The following is a 5,769-nucleotide window of genomic DNA, read 5'->3' as shown; positions in this document are numbered from 1 at the left end:
CACCACACAACTGGCTTGCCTGTTGAATTTCCCAGGGGATTGGGAAGTGGACCTAGTTTGTAGAAGTACGGTATCTGCACAGCTGAAACACAATAACTGAAGATGCAATATTTGAAACTGCCAGGGAGAGAGAAGTGCCGTGTTTCTCTTTGTCAAAGCTATTATATGTGCATTCATGCACTCCGGATAATATGAACAGTGCCTTGTTAGACGAACAGGACCCCTCCCCAATGGTTCTGCACTATGACCCATGGCTAGGAGGGTTAGGCTTAGCACACTTGATGCTTATACACTTTTAGCAAGTGCCGAACTGGGCTATATGTTAGGACTGTACCTGGACACCCCATCAAAAAATTACTTTTCACAGCCAACAATATCCCTTGAAAAGTCCTCACACATGTAGAAAACTGTACAACCTTCCAAGACAGTTTATACTCCACATTCTGACCTTGTTACTTCTGTCCGGATTTTGCATGAAGACCCAGGTTCTGCAATTGGAATCTATGTTTATGTGCTTGCTTTTTTGCACAAACCTATGATGCCCTTTCAGTGTACCCTTAACACCCTTATGACAAAATAGCTACCTGTGGGCTTGGGCCATATTAACATGTGCAGCAAGGGAAAAATAGTGAATGGATGGGGCCAGCCACTGGGAAAGCCTCCAGCACTTCTGATGGTGCTGCAGCCACCCACAATGGAATGGCAAAAGAAAAGCAAAAAAGAAAACATACATCTGTTTTCCACCTTCACTAGAAAGCAACAGAAAGCCATTCTTAACACTTTACAGATTTTCTTGCCGGCCTCCTAAGTCACCTTGATTCATCCCAAGTCATCCTGGTTCATCCCTTTGCCAGAACAATTTCAGCATCTTGGATTTCATTAGAAATGCTGTCAAAAAGGATGTCAGTATCAGCTCTAGTCTAAAGGTGTCAGCCCTGGCCTGAATCTTCTCTGACACCTGTCCCACGTGGTGTTTCTCAGGAGATCATCTTTGAGATTTTTCATGGTGTGGAGCGGGTGCTAATTGCTCTGTGATGAGGTCCTCTGGGATCCTGAACAGTCTTTTATTTGGGTTTCTTACAGCACAGTTTATCAGTCTTGGAGCAGACCCCAATCTGTACGTCATCTTCCTTGCAGGTGTCTGTTTCGCAGGTGCCGCCTCGGAATACACAGCCCAGTGTGACAAAATCACCTTTGCCTGTACAGAGAAGAAATGGGGGTTGGGTGGGTTATGCTGCAATGCAATCCATTTTAATAGTGATTTAACTGTCAGTTGCCATAGAGGCACATGTTACCAGTTGTGCTCTAAGACACATGTAACATGTGCACACAGGGAAACTCTGTGTGTGCAGGAACCAAGTGCAGAGCTCATGGCACAAGGAATGGCATGAAATGAGGAAAGACAAGTTTATAGATGCAACAATACATAGTTTTTGTTGTGGGGATAAGAATACAGTAACAGGGAAGGGAAATCAAAAAGATAGAGCAATGCTATGTCCACAACAATTATACAAGTAGACCCAAAATGTCAATGGTTTCTAGGGAGGAAGAAAGAAAAAGAGCAAATACTTAACAGGAGAAGAGGGTGCATATATGTAGGACCTGGCCATGGTGATCCATGTCATGATAACATTATGGTTAGACTACTTTTAATGTGCTCTATGTGGCTACCCTTGGAAACAGTTTGGATTACAATTAGCGCAGAACACGGCAGCTTGTGTGGTTACTGTAGGTTGGTACTTTGACCCTGTCAGACTGTTGCTCTGATGGCTGCACTGAGTGCCAGTTCCTGTCTAGGCTCAATTCAAGATACTGGTCTTGAACTTTAAAGCCCTTTATGGGATTATACCATGCTTCCACTCCTAAATTCTACTCTGTCCTTGTCTTGCTGCTCTAGAACATCTCCATCCTCATCTGATAGGAACAAATGCTCCTGAACCAGATGACAATTAGCTCCTGTCAGCTTTCCCCCAGGGGTAAGTTTAAAAGATGCTCTGACACCTTTTTAACATTTTAATGAAAAAAACGCTTGAACACCATTGGGATGAGCACAAGCACCATTAGCCAATTGCAAAAGGCCGCCTTACTAGGAACAGCGCATATACTCCAGCAATATTTGTAATGCAACAACATGAAGTCAAGAAATAGCTGCCTATCCCAGGTCCTTGGGAAGGACTACATAGGTGGATATAAACAAAATACAGTCAAAAACCACATGACTGTGTGAAATAATAATGATAATAATAATACCATTTATTTATTGGCTGTGAATGTGTTTACCTGAACTAGGCAGGAAGGCCAAGAAGAGGCCAGCAAAGAGAAGGCAAAGAATTCTCATGGTTGGTGACATCGTTGGCTGGGATGTAACCTAAAAAAGATGAGTAAGAAAAGCAAGATTTATGGAACAGTAATCTTGAGTTGATCAAAACAGTTGTCTAAGAAGAGAGAGATAAAAGCTCATTAAGGACAAATAATTGTCACAAAGTAATACATGGGATTACTTATTTGGAATAGCATAACTCAAATTGAATGATTATCTTTCCATGTAGTCAATTATGAACATAAGTCTTTGCCCCTTGCAATCTGAAATTTATAGATAGAGAGAACAGAGGGAGAGTGGTGGTGAAGTAGAGGAAAAGGAGAGGCAAGGAAAGTAGGTGTGAAGTCAACAAAATGAGTTACATGAGCATGGGAGTTAGACCAAATGCTTGATGGGAAAGAGGGGTTTTCAGGAGGCCATGGGGGTGGGGGGGAGAGTGCTATGTTAATTTGTATGTTCTGTGATGGCAGAAAGGGAGAATGGGAGGGGTTAAAAGACTTCATAATCAGAGGAAATAAGCAAATTATCTCTAGGGCTTAGTAATGTCTAGCCTGTAGGATGAATTCCAGGCTTCCTCTAGGCCCAGAAGTCTCTTGACAGTTCTGAGTTCTACTGGGTCATAATGGGAGGATGAAGGGTCCTGAAATTCTGCACTGAGCACGCAGATCATTTACTGGAAAAAAACTTGGTGCTAGGATTCTGTGAAGGATGCGGGGAATGTGGAGGTAGGGTTTCCTTACTGCAACTCAGATGCAGAACTTTAACTGCCCAATCCTATCTTCTGTCATAAGATGCTAAAAGGCAGTGTGCACAGTGCGCTGCTGGCAGCCATTTTGGAGGCACCACCACAAGTGGTGGCAGCCCACTACCATAGCCTTCCACCTGCACCAGAGGAGGTAAGTCAGCATGTGGGTGGGGAGGAGGTGGAACTAGGCCTTCTTGGGGAGAAACTGGGGCGTGGGGAGTGGGTGGATCTGGTGGCAATGGTGCATGCCAGATATTATCCCCTCTTTGGAAACCTCCCAGCCTCTTTTCCCTAATTGGACATACACCACTGAAATAGGTTCTTCATCCCAGTGGCATAAGGCCTGAATAGGATTAGGCCAAAAATTCATGCAAGCAAAGTCTCCAGTTCCAAATTTGTGAGGACTAGCTCCCTTTTTATGGTCCACATAGTGTTAGTATTTATCTTGGTTATCTTTATCTCAGTCACGTAATTATGATAATATAAGAAAAGTCCTGCTGGATCAGGTCAAAGACCCGTCTCCTCCAGAATCCTATTTCCAAAGTGGCCCACCGGCAGTCTCTAGGGAGCCCACAAGCAAGACAGAAAAGGATTCTTCTCTCCCACCTTGGCTCCCCCACAATTGGTATTCAGCATTGGGTAGCACATAGCCATGCAGTGTAGTCTTGAGAGATTTACCTGCAAAGGTGAGTGCTGGACAGGTTCTTAGCCTTCTGTTGGCTTTGCACCCAACTTAACAGTTCAGAGGGTGATAGTCCTGTTGTTGAGTGAATAGTAATTGGTAAGTAAAGCTTGTTTCCTGCAAGGAATTGTCCCACAGTGCTATTTGATGCCCAGCAATCTGTAGGTTCCCTTTTATCTATCTGTTCTTTTTTTCCCCATCAGACCATTTGCTTGGAGAATACAAGGAGATAGTTTTATGTTTAGGATCATTATTTTTGCACTTCTGTTGACTGTTACCCTGCACATGCCCGATCTCGTCTGATCTCGGAAGCTCAGCAGGGTCAGGCCTGGTTAGTACTTGGATGGGAGACCGCTTGGGAATACCAGGTGCTGTAGGCTTATACCATAGTCTTTCGAGACTGAAGGTTGCCAACCAACCATTTGAGGATAATTGTAGAGTCTTTGGTTGCAATCCTAACCACACTTTCCTGAGAGTAAGCCCCACTGAACAAAATAGAACTTACTTCTGAATAGACCTGGTTAGGATTGTGCCCTTTGTCATACATAAAATCAGGCCTATAAATCTGAGGTGGAGATTTGGAAAGGATGTGTCTGTCATGTCCTTTTATACCTTCTAGCCTGCTGCTTTATCATGAAGGGCCATAGGTCAGCGGGAACACTCACTCTTCAAATGCAGAATGTTTCTGATTCAGTCCCACATCTCCACTGAAAAGGATCACGGCCCCTGTCTGGTACCTTGAAGAGTTGTTGATCAATAGAAGCAATACTGGGTTCAGTCAGACTCTGTCTAGGGACCCAATTCAGTTGTTGGCTTGCACCAGCAGAGTGCACAGTCTGCTGGCATGTGCTTTTGTAAATGTTCTATAAAGCCCAGTTTGTTGCACCAGTGGGAAGGCCAGAGCCTTCCTGCCGGTGCCAGCATAAGGATTGGAGCCTGTCAGAGCAGATATGTTTTGCACTTAGCAGTGCAGGGGCAGGAGAAGGGTGGCGAGGGGACATAATGGGGTGGGGGAGGGTGATGACGGGGTGGGTGGATTAGGCCCTGGAGGGATGTGAGATCAGCTGCACTGGCACATGCCGTATCCTATCCCCCTTCCTGTCCTGATCTACCAACATGGATCTATGCAGACTTGCACCAGCTATATAGCTGGCACAAGTCTGAATCCAAGTCGACCCATTGTGCAGGCTAGAGCTTATCCTGGGGCAAGGGGACAAATGTCCCTTTACCCTGAAGAGACTTTCCGCCTGCTAAACTCCCCTGCGGGATGCAGCATAGCCTACATCGGCACAGGCAGAGTTAGGTAGAATTGGGCTGCCCAACAGTGTCTACTGGCACAAACTTTCTTAGATGTAGTGGGTGGCTGATTGATTTGACACAACATTTCTCCACACCATGAATACTGGGCACTGCTTGTATGGTCAAGAAGTGAACAATCTGAATCAGCCTCCAAGATAAAAACAATGGAACATTCCATGTCTGTCACGTGGCTTCCTTTGGTTGATAGAGATGCAGAACCTTTATTCTTAGGCACTTTGAGCCAACCAGTTCTCTCTGCTGAAGGACAATTGAGCTTGTGTGTTTCAAGAGAACATCAAGAGCAATATTACCTGTATTCAACCCATTTCTACTCCTATCTTTCCAGACTCTGAACAGAACTATTAATCATATGCTTGAGTTTATATTTATTTCATTTTCCTAAAAACTGCAGGTGGCCTTCCAGTCATGAAGCTCCATAATCTCTTGATTGTTGCCATTTTTGGTGTCCTCCTGGTCTCTTTGGGTAAGAGGAGTAAGCTGGGTCAGCTTCACAATGGAATTTCTTCCTAGTTTTTTCTGCACCCTTCAATGCTGCTACTCTGATGCAGCAAGTAGAAATAATTGCTAAAAGGTTTAGCATTGTTTGTCCCCTTCACATCGAAAAGGAGAAAGAATTCTGCAAGACCTCTGAGGAATTCCATGTTATGCACTGCATGAAATGTCTAAAGAGGTTCAATCAAGTTGTGATGTCATCACATTATG

At 44.3% G+C, this 5,769-nt stretch overlaps 1 pseudogene; it reads left to right on the top strand.

Annotated features, from left to right (window-relative positions):
* Nucleotides 1-4,009: 4,009 nt before the first annotated feature.
* LOC136637368 (5S ribosomal RNA) lies at nt 4,010-4,127 on the top strand (annotated as a pseudogene).
* The last annotated feature ends 1,642 nt before the right edge of the window (nt 4,128-5,769 follow it).

The sequence above is a fragment of the Tiliqua scincoides genome, chromosome 1, assembly GCF_035046505.1.
Source record: "Tiliqua scincoides isolate rTilSci1 chromosome 1, rTilSci1.hap2, whole genome shotgun sequence".
Taxonomy (NCBI): Eukaryota; Metazoa; Chordata; class Lepidosauria; order Squamata; family Scincidae; genus Tiliqua; species Tiliqua scincoides.
The sequence above is the reverse complement of the archived record's forward strand: the minus strand, read 5'-3'. Positions and strand labels throughout refer to the sequence as shown.